The sequence below is a fragment of the Triturus cristatus genome, chromosome 6 (genome assembly GCF_964204655.1).
Source record: "Triturus cristatus chromosome 6, aTriCri1.1, whole genome shotgun sequence".
NCBI lineage: Eukaryota > Metazoa > Chordata > Amphibia > Caudata > Salamandridae > Triturus > Triturus cristatus.
This window is the reverse complement of record NC_140589.1, coordinates 904,246,114-904,257,051: the sequence shown is the minus strand read 5'-3', so window position 1 is coordinate 904,257,051 and position 10,938 is coordinate 904,246,114.

Genomic DNA, 10,938 nt, shown 5'->3' with positions numbered 1-10,938 from the left:
CAGCTTCCTCAATTGACAGGACAACAAATCTATTATGGCACTCAATGTCTGCAATCAGTGCAATGGAAGAACTTTGATTGCAGGATTAGGTGCTGGCTGGACCGGGCTCCAAGTAAAAGGGCCCAAAAGCCGACCCTAACTCCGCTGTTTAGTGGGTTTTTAAAAACAATAGTATTTGCTTAGCTGTTTTTTGCAGGGTGTGGTTCAGGGGAGAGTGGTGTTGTGGTTCCAGGGGCATTCTCAGGGCTAATTGGACTGCCTCGCAGAGAATGGGGGCAAGGTGAACCAGAGTGGGCTAGATCATGGCATTCTCTCAGGATGGTCTCTATCCTATCCATCGTCTCATGGCATACAGCACTAGAGGGCCTTTTATTGTGGAGGACCGGACTCTGGGTCCTGTCCTTTATTTGCCCACCTCTTAAAATGTCCTCAGCAATCTCTGGTCTGACCGAGATGCTGGAAGATTTATTAGAATAACACCCTGTCACCCGCCTTAACTCCCCAAAAAGGAGCTATTGAGACCCAATGGCAATTTAAAACGGCCACCGGGGGTATATAAAAGCACAATCACAGGCAAAGTCAATTAAAAAAAAAAACAATACAGGCTGAGAAGAGCTTGAGTGGTGCACGAAACGACTTGCCCCAGCAGCCAAACAGGGTGGTCCGTCTATTCCTGGCACTGAAGGGCTCAGCCATGGCATGTCCCCGAGCAGCTTTATGCACCTCCTGGCGCAGGCTGTGTCGCCACCTCCAGGCACGTAGGATCCTGGGGGATGGAGTCCCCAAAAGCGCCCAGTGCAGTGCAAATGCAGTGCGGTGATGTGCTCCCGTGCCACAGGAGCCCAGAGCAGCTTTATGCGCCTCCTAGCACAGAACTCGTGGGCACCTTCTGGCGCTTAGGATACTGAGGGATGGAGTCCCCTTAAGTGCCCAGTACACTGCAAAGTCAGAGCGGTGATGGGCTCCACCAGGAACAATCACATTGCTAAAACGCAATCAAGGTCACTGGCTAACTTTTCTTGTGCTCCTTTAAACATTTAGTGTAGAATACATATTGGATATTTACCCAGAGTTATTAATTTAGAAATCAAACAGTCAAAAGTACTACACTTGGGTAGTCTGAGCTAAACTTTACTCTTGCATAAAGAGGCAGGTGCAGTTCAGTTGTTACCCAGTCACTGACATACCCAGACACTTAACACCCACTCAAGAACAGACATGTACACCCACTCTTGAACCCACTTACAGAACCCCACAACCACTAAGACCTACGCGGAATCTCAGACCCACCAAGACACGCCACTCTCAAAGGTTACAGGAACATTACAGTCAAGAAATAACATTAAAAACGTAATTCAGTAAACAAATTTAAAAAACACAATGTTTACAGGGAAGGTCTATTTAGGCTCAGATTTCACTTGTACAAAACCATAGAAATTCCAACAGATACCCACCGCCGCAATGCACTGCTTAGGACATCACATCAATCATGACATCCACAGAACCACTCACCCTATACTCTCGTATACCCACTCACAAATACAGCCACTCACACACAAGGTCGCTCACATGTTAGAAGTAGAATCACTCAGTAGTACACCAATTTAGCTTTTGTAGTAGCTTCGTATATATGTTTAATAATCAAATTCTTAGAAAATACTCACTGGATGGTCATTTGAAAGGTCAGTGAAGACACTGAGCAATTACATGAATGACGTAATATGTGAGGTCATAAGCAGTGCATTGCAGGGGGTAGGTTAGTTAGCTCAGGTAATTACAACTGATGAATTTAACTGGCTAGTGAAATCTGAACCTAACTAACTTCCCTCTGACCTTTGTTTTTTCCAGTGAATTTCTACTTTTAATAAAAATGTCTATTCCACACAACTTAAACATCCCTGTAACATTGTCAGCACATTCACGAGCACCAATCCCCCGCCCTGGAAAACTGATCCCTAGTGGTATTCCTGCTTGTGGATTGCACCACGAAAGCGATACACAAACATGACAGTTTGTGAGAGGTGTGCTGGGAAAGGGAGCTTCCCCCTTTCCAACAATGCCTGCCAAAAAAATAGCAAGGCATCCAATAGGGCAAAAACCCCACCCCATGCAGCACCAGGGAGTGATTACCTGCCTGTTCCTCCCATTCAGTGGGGGTTTGTGACATCAGTGTGCTGTGCTGCCAACAGATAGGCAATAGGGACAGGCAGGGACACACTTGCAAGCGATTCCGCATCCACAAATTTTAGGGGAAATATATGTATCTATGTGCATTTCTATACATCTAGATTCACTGGGGCGAAAAAAAACTGTTCCAGGAATATAATTAGGCTAAGATTATACATGCACAAAACCATAGAGTTCTAGTTACCAGAGCCAACTATAGCTTACCCCCCCCCCCCCCAACCAACACACACAACTTATGGGCTCAATTATTACATCATTCAGGACATAGTCAGTGACATCACTGATCACATCCGGTGAGCATGCTTTCTAAAAGGTTGTGTTAAACATTCCAAGATACTAACATTTGTTAATTAGTATAACTTGTGCGCTACTGAGTGATACTATTACTAACATTGCGAGTTGCTGAGACTGAGTGGGCATGAGTGACAGTATGATGAATAAGTGGAGGTGTGAGGAGCAATATGGGTGAGTGACTGCAAGTAGCTTTATTGGCGAGTGGCTGTATGGGTGAATGTGGGTGGGACTAGATAAATGGGCGAGTAGCTATATAAGTGAGTGGCAGTGTGGGTGAGTGGATAAGTGGCCATATGGGTGGGTGAGTGACCGGGTAAGTGGCTGTGCCAGTTAGGTGTGGCTGTTATGATGAGTCAGTGTGCTTGTATGGCTGTGTGAATGGGCATGTAAGTGGTTGTGCGAAGGGCTTTGTTGAGAGGCTGGATGGCTGAGTTTGCGGGTAGCTTTATTGGCGAGTGGCTGTGAGTAGGCGAGTGGCTTTGTGGAATAGTAAGTGGGTGTACATGAAATTGTGTCAGAGTCCGTGTGAGCGGTTCTATGAAGGAGTCACCAGGAATATCATTTGTGATGTCACTGACCAGGTGAGTGATGTAATATGTGAAGTCATAAGCAGTGCATTGCAGGGACAAGTGATAGGTTTGCTCAGGTAACTATAACTGCCGAATTTCTAAGTTTTGTGCTTGTAAAATCAGAGCTCAACTATAACACCCCTGTAACTTTGGTTTGTTGAGTGAATTACTAGGTTTTTAAAATGTTCTACATGCAACCTTGAAAGTGGGTGTGTGCTTGGTTGTATGGGTCCGAGTGCCTGAATGGGAGAGAGGCTCTAGGGGTCTGAGCATCAAGATCAAAAACTCCAACAACCCCAAGGAGATCTTTTGGATAGTTAGAACCATCATACCAGCCAGTTCCACTCCAGAAACCGGAGGAAAAAAGTAAACTTCTGATTTACCAAACTTGCAAGACCCTAAATCCCCCCCCCCTCCAAGAGCAGCTGAAGGCAATCATTCAGTCTCCCAACCTCACACTGAGTCTTCTCACAGAACGTCATAGTACAGTGAAGTCAGGCTCCCTCTTACTCAAGGATCCTATATTATCAGTAGGCGCACCCCCCCCCCCCCCCCCCAAGGGCAACACATCAAGGCCCAAGACCCGAAGCAGACTTGCACCAGAGTTCGCCAAGCCCAGGAGCGCCGAGAGGTGCTGGGACAGACCCAGGAAGGATGGGCCTGACCACAAAACCGGGTAACTGGACTTCGGTCAGACCGAAGACCACCTCATGGGACGTCAACCTTGCAACCAGGACCCCGATACCATCTTTGGGGACCGAGGAGTGCCTGCAGAAGACCCCCGCCAAACGCATCACATTTGCATCCGTCGAGCATCTTTAACCTCCCCCATCCCGTGCATCAGCCTCTCCATGGGAATCGAATAGTTTCTTACCTGTCGGTGTAGTTTTGCAGCTTGAGGATCTTTCTGGATTCACTATGCTGTGCATTATTCCGCGATCTTGTGGTTGGGTCCGGATTCGTAGTCTTTTCTTTGTTTTTTTTTGTAGCCCAGGTGGGCGTCGACGACCCACCATTTGGTGCACCTCCCGTGACGTCGTCGTGCATCCTGCGGAAGTCCCACCTTTGGGGCGCCATCTTCGGGTTCTTTTTTACTCTTTTTTTAACCCTAGGCGATTGACTAATCCTTTACGTCCATTTTTCTGTACCATTTCATTCCTTCTGATTTTCCTTATTTCACCCCCTCTTCCTCATCTTCCTGGCGGAGGTGGGCGGGTTCGCTAGTGAATCCAGAAAGATCTTCAAGCTGCAAAACTACACCGACAGGTAAGAAACTATTCGTTTTGCAGCGTGAATCTTTCTGGATTCACTATGCTGTGCATAGATTTTGTAGCGGTTTTCCTAATTTTGTGGCGGCTGGGTGGTAGATTAGCGTTGGTCGTTGAAAATGTGTTGAAGCACCTTCTGTCCAACTTGTGCTTCCTTGTTCATCTGAATGTCCACGCAGTAGTGTTTTGTGAACGTGTGCACAGATGCCCAAGTTGCCGCTAGACACATGTCCTGAATGGGCGTGTTCGCCAGAAAGGCAACGGTTGCCCCCTTTTTCCTTGTGGAGTGAGCCTGAGGCCCCTCCGCTAGCTCCTGTCCAGCCTGTTTGTGGCAGAATTGAATAGTGAGGGCGATCCATCTCGCGATGGTGCCCTTAGTCACTGGCCTACCCATGAAGCTCGTAGCAAAGGACACAAACTGCTTTGATTTTCTGAGTTCCTTGGTCCTCTCAATGTAGTGCATCACCGCTCTTCTAGCGTCAAGAGTGTGTAGAGCCTTTTCTGCGTTTGAAGTCGGGTTTTGGAAGAAACTCAGTATCTGAATACTCTGGTTCATGTGGAACGCCAACACCACCTTGGGCCTGAAGTGTGGGTCTGTTCTCAGGACAATCCTGTCCTTGTGAATCTGAATGTAGGGTTCCTGTAGCGTTAGCGCTTGAAGCTCTCTCACCCTGCGTAGCGAGGTTATAGCTACCAGAAAGGCAGTTTTCATAAGTCAACATTTGCAGTGAGGCCCTGTGAATGGGTTCAAACTGTGCCTTCATGAGCTCCGTCAGTACCACGTTGAGATTCCATGCTGGCGGCGGCAACCTTGGAGAAGCGATTCTCTTGGCTCCTTCCATGAATCTCTTTACAACCTGCGATGTGAAGAAACTTCCACCCTTCTCGCCTCTGGTGTAAGCTACGATCGCCGCTAGGTGTACCCTTAGGGAGGTCGAGCAGAGGTTATTCTTTAGGTGTGTGAGGTACCTCAGTACCGTTGAGTCTCTGGTCTTCTTCCTGCACCACATAGTAAATCTCTGCCGTTTCGCGCTGTAGCATTTGCGTGTAGTTTGTTTTCTTGCCTCCCGCAGCACCCGCATAGTGCTTGGAGGCAAACTAAGGTGAGCAAACTCTAGGTCATCAGGAGCCATGCCGCCAGGCTGAGGCTCTCTGGCTCCGGGTGTAGGACCTCTCCGTTTTGCATGGAGAGCAGGTCTCTTCTCGTTAACCTGTGGGGATTGCCTTGCGCCATTTCCAGAATTTGGGAGAACCATGTCTGCCTCGCCCACTGCGGAGCCACTAGGATCAGTGTCATTTGCTGTTTCTGCACTTGTCGAGCACTCTAACACGGGTATCGGTGGAAAGGCGTAGGCAAATGTCCTTGACCAGCTTATCCATAGGGCATTGCCAAGGGACTGCTGTTCTGGTTGCCTGAACGCGAAGCTTTGGCATTTTGGCATGTTGCAAACAGGTCTATTGTGGGAGTTCCCCATCTCCTGAATAGCTTCTGCGTTTCCTGGCCATTGAGCTCCCACTCGTGCGATGCCGAGGTCTGCCTGCTTAGCCAGTCTGCCTCCACATTCTCCTACCATGGAAGGAGAATTGCCAGTAGATCTATCCTGAGAGGTATGGCCCACCTCCAAATCTCCTGTGCCAGAGAGGAGAGGGGGAAACGACTGAGTCCCCCCCCCCCCCCTGCTGGTTGATATAGAACATTGCCGTGGTGTTGTCTGTTTGAACCAACACCCTCTGGTTGAACAGGTGTCTCTGGAATGCCTTCAGGGCTAGCAGGATGGTTTTCAATTAGAGGTAATTGATATGGCGTACCGCATCTGCTGGAGCCCACAGACCCATACTCTGAGATTGTCCATGTGCGCTCCCCATCCCTTTTGAGATGCGTCCGTGGTAATGGTCATTGTTGGGTTTGGTGGTGTCAGGCTCTTCCCTGTTGTCATGTGGTCTCTGTTCCACCAAGTCATCTCCTCCTGCACTGCGTGCGTAACAACCACTAGATCCTCCCAACTTCCGTTTGCTTGTGACCATTGCTGTTGTAGCCATTCTTGGAATGGTCTCATGTGCAGGCGTACATTCGGCACCAGCTGGATACACGACGCCATCATCCCCATGATCTTGCTCACTGACCTCACTGTCAGAGCTCGCCCCTTCTGGTAGAGACGCGTCTCCTTCAGTAGGGCATCTGTTCTCCTGTCGCTGGGCACCACTGTGGTTTAGGGTGTTGGATTTTTGCTCCCAGGAAAATCTTCACCTGCTCTGGTTCCAGCGATGACTTCCCCCAGTGTATCGAGAACCCCAGGTTCGTCAGAGTGTCTGTCATGCGTGCTGCGTGTCTCTCGCACTTCTCGCGTGTGTCTGCATTGACCAGCCAGTCGTCTAGGTAGGGGTAGACATGGATCCCCTCCCTTCGTAGGTGGGCTGCGACTGCCGACAGGCATTTCGTAAAAACCCTTGGCGCTGATTTTAGCCCGAAGGCCAGGGTTGTGAACTGGTAATGCTCCTGGTTGATGTTGAACCTTAGAAGACCCTTGTGTCTGTTTATTGGAATGTGCAGGTAGGCATCCTTGAGGTCCACGGTGACCAAGTCCCCGTCCCTTATTTGGGGCAGCACCTCCTGCAGCGAAGTCATTTTGAACTTTTGCGTTCTGATGAATTTGTTTATGTACCGCAGGTCCAGGATGGGTCTGAGGTTTCCGTCTACTTTCGGCACCACGAAGAAGTTAGAGTAGACCCCCTTGTTCCGTTCTCTGAACAGCACTGCCTCTATGGCTCTTTTTTCTAGTAGTTTCAGCGTTTCCTCTGAGTAGGGCAAGCTCCTGACCCGATCTCTGCCTTCTTTTTGGTTTTCTGTCTGGGGGTCTTTTCTCCAAATCCACGCAGTATCAGTATTGCAGGACGTTCAGTATCCACTTGTCTGTGGTTATACGTCGCCACTCCTGAAGGTAGAGACTCAAGTCTTCCGCCTACTGGCGTTGGATGATCGTAGGCCTTTGGTTTTCCTCTACCCCCTGATGTTACTGCATTGCGCCTCACCCCTGGGGGTATGTTGTGGGTAGGCGTCCTTCTGCGTGCTGAGTCACTTGGATGAGGGTTGGTCACCCCCTCTTCTCCTTTGGCCACGTCCGTTTCCTCTCCCGCGAAAGGACTGCCCCCGAGGTTGGTACTGCCAGTTTGGCTTCTGCTGACCTTGTTGTCCGTGACTAACCTTGTTGTCCGTGACTATCACCCTGCTGCCCTTGCTGGAACGCCTGGTGCGACGCTCCCTGCTGGCTTCCTCCCCGACCGTAGGGTCTCCTAGAGGGATTGCCTCTCCTCATCCCCCTGAGCTGTAGGGCCCCCATGGACCTTGCCGTCTCGTTTTCTTTTTTCAGCTGGGTGAGTTTCTCGTCTACTGTTGCTCCGAACAGTGTTTCGCTGTTGAAGGGGGTGCTGAGAATGTTGTTCTGCACCTCCTGTTTGGATCCCGAGATTCTTAGCCATGCATGTCTTCTCTCGGTGACCCCTATGGCCATTAGTCTGGCCGAAGTCTCGGCCCCGTCCAACGCAGTCTTAATGCAAGAGTTTGCGATGTTTTTACCTTCTTCCACCAGGTGGGAGGCTCTTTGGCGGTATTCTTCGGGGAGGTGTTTTACTAGTTCCCGCATCTCGTCCCAGTGCTGGTACTGGTGTCTATTGAGCAGTGCATTTGAATTCGCCATGCGCCAGTGCATTGCAGCGTTCCTCTCGACCTTTCTTCCTGTGAGGTCCATCCTCCTGCTCTCTTGATCGGGTGGTGGCCCCGAAGGTACTGGCACGTTGGCCCTTCTCCTGGCCGTGGAAGCTATGATTGAGTCGGCCGTGATACTACCCTTGATGTAAGGGGGGTCCAGAGAAGAGTGCTTATACTTTTTCACCGTCCTGGGCGTGATCGAACGGCAAGTCGCTGGTTCCTTAAAGGCTTCTCTTCCCCGATTCATCACACTTTGTAGCATGGGAAGGAATTGGCTCCTCGCCTGGATGGGGAGCAGGGTCTCGAGGAGGAAATCGGCTTTCGGCCTCTTCTTCCAGTTTCACGCCGAAGGCTGTTGCTGCGCTCTTGACCACCATATTGTACACCCCGATGTCGGGCGGCCAAGGCCTCGAAGGGTACGTGTCCACAGCCTCCTCGAGGTTTTCGGTGTCGAGATCCTGCCATTCTATCTCGTGGCTGGTTGATGGCGCCGAGCTGTAGAACGACTGCTGGTAGTCTTCTTCGGCTTCGCCTCATAAATAGGTCTCATCTTCTTCGAGATCTCTCTGCAGCCCCTTTGTGTCGAAATCGTTCTGATCCTCGATTTAGACGACGTCCGTCGGCGGAGCCGTTGGAATTTTGTATTCCTTCATCTTGGCGTCGAACTCCTTCCTCTGACGGATGCTCTCCATTTCGGCATCGAGCCGCCTTTTCTTTTTCTCTATCTCGGAGATGCTTTCGGCGTCGACCGCGGGCCTCTGACGGAACTTGCGTCGAGCGCCCCGTTTCATGGGTTGTCTTCGACGAACCTAGCCTTTCGGCGTCTTTCGGCACCAGGGAGTCCTTTTCGAAGGATCCGCTCAGCCTTTTGTCCATGGCTCCACCCTTGGTCGTCAAAGTTTTCGGCACCGGGGCTCCCTTTGTGGACTTTGACTCAGATTTTCTCGAGTCACCCTCGGGTTTGAGGCGTTTGGGTGTTTTGAACTCGACGACTCTTACCTAGTCTGGAGTCTTCTTGTCGGTCTCTACGACCGTGAAGTTTTCGGGTCCCTCGGCGACGTTGTCCATCGTCTGTGGAGATGCCCAGATCTTAGATCGACGGGGCTTTACCCTTGCCTTCCATGCTGGTGTTGGCTCTTCTCTGACGTTCTCTCACCCGGAGCGTCTTCGGCGCGAAGGCTGAGCAGGCGTTGCAGTCCCTGCTCAGGTGGTCGACCGGTAGGCAGAGATTGCAGACCGGATGCTGGTCCTTCTGCGCAAACTTGTGGTGGCAGTTAGGGCAGAACTTGAATGGCGTCTTGTCCAGTGCTCTCAGGGCCTCTGAGTGCGCATTCTCCAAGGGCGTCGAAGAAAATGTGGAAATCTTCCTTCTTCGCGCTCCGGATGTTCTATTTTCCTCTCCTGTGATCTTTTCGTAGTTGTTTATCGACGAAACTCGTTTTTCCTTCTTTCTCCGACTGAAATCCTGGAGCTTCCCGACGACGATCCAGACCCAACGGCAGAAAAAAGAATCTGAAGATGGCGCCCCAAAGGTGGGACTTCCGCAGGAAGCCCGACGAAGTCACAGGAGGTGCACCAAATGGTGGGTCGTCGACGCCCACCTGGGCTACAAAAAAAAAAAAAAAAAACACTTAAAGAAAAGACTACGAATCCGGACCCAACCACAAGATCGCGGAATAATGCACAGCATAGTGAATCCAGAAAGATTCACGCTGCAAAACCATTGCAACACAGATAAAGTACCTGAACAGCTTGTGGACTGTCTTCTGTGAAGGGAACTGTTTTCTAAGAGCTTTGCAGGCCTGCTAGAGGTGATCACGCAATCCGTCCCCCCCCCCCCTCCAAGACTTCAACCAAAGTACATTGATCCTTACTAAAGTTTTCTACAGTAAAGTGTCAATTTTTTTTTATTTGTGTGGGCTTGTTCGTGGTAGAGTAGAAATGCTTACATTCATTATTATTCCTTGTAAAATTCATCATCACAGAAACCCTACAATTGGATAGTCTTCATGCTAGTGCCTAATGATTACAAAAATAGTCAATTTTGTCTACCAGACAGTGCAGCTGTTTGGTCTGCTAAAGACATTTGGGACATTCAGAAAGCTTCTCTAGGGATGCATTCTGACCGTTACTTTTAGCTTTTTAAACACATTTTCAGGCTTTCAATTGGCTGGCTTTATTTATTGTAAGCTGCCCAGTTACCTTGCTCCTCCCAAGGAACAAAGCCTTTTCACACCACCTTTGTATTCGTCCACAAATGCTCCTTTCTGTAAACAGTAAATCCCATTCCCTGGTGACATTTGCTGTGCATTCAGAAATCAAATGTCTGTCGCCATTTTCTAGCATGGCGTTTACTTTTCCTGAATTTCAAAGTGAGTGGATTTATGTGGCAATCTTGCTGGACACTGGGCTAGGAAAAGGTTTGCCCCCCCCCTAGCACACATTGAAATGAATGAATTATGTTTGTGCACTGTATGGTTTTTAGTAAAACTGGATGTGCAAATGCAATTTCAACGGAACCTACACCACTACATTCTACGCTGTTGCATTTTACGCCACTAAATACTATGCCTCTGCACTGTACCCCACTATACTGTGCAACACTATACCAGTCCACTTCAAACTGCCACTCTTTGCCACCAGATTAAACACTATGCCACTTTATGACACTCCATGCCACTCTCCTATGCTATTAACCTTTAGCCATGCTAAACAGTTACCACGCTGGTGTAAAACAGTTGACAAAGCCAACAGAACTTGGATAGGAGAGATCTATTAGGTTTGACAATGCTAGTTATAAATAGGTGTCAGATTTTGAGAGAGTTTTGCTGATTTCTTAAATTGTTTTGGTGCTGTTTAAATGCTTTACACCTTTTCTGTTTTTAACCCGAACGTCATGGCGTACAACATTCAG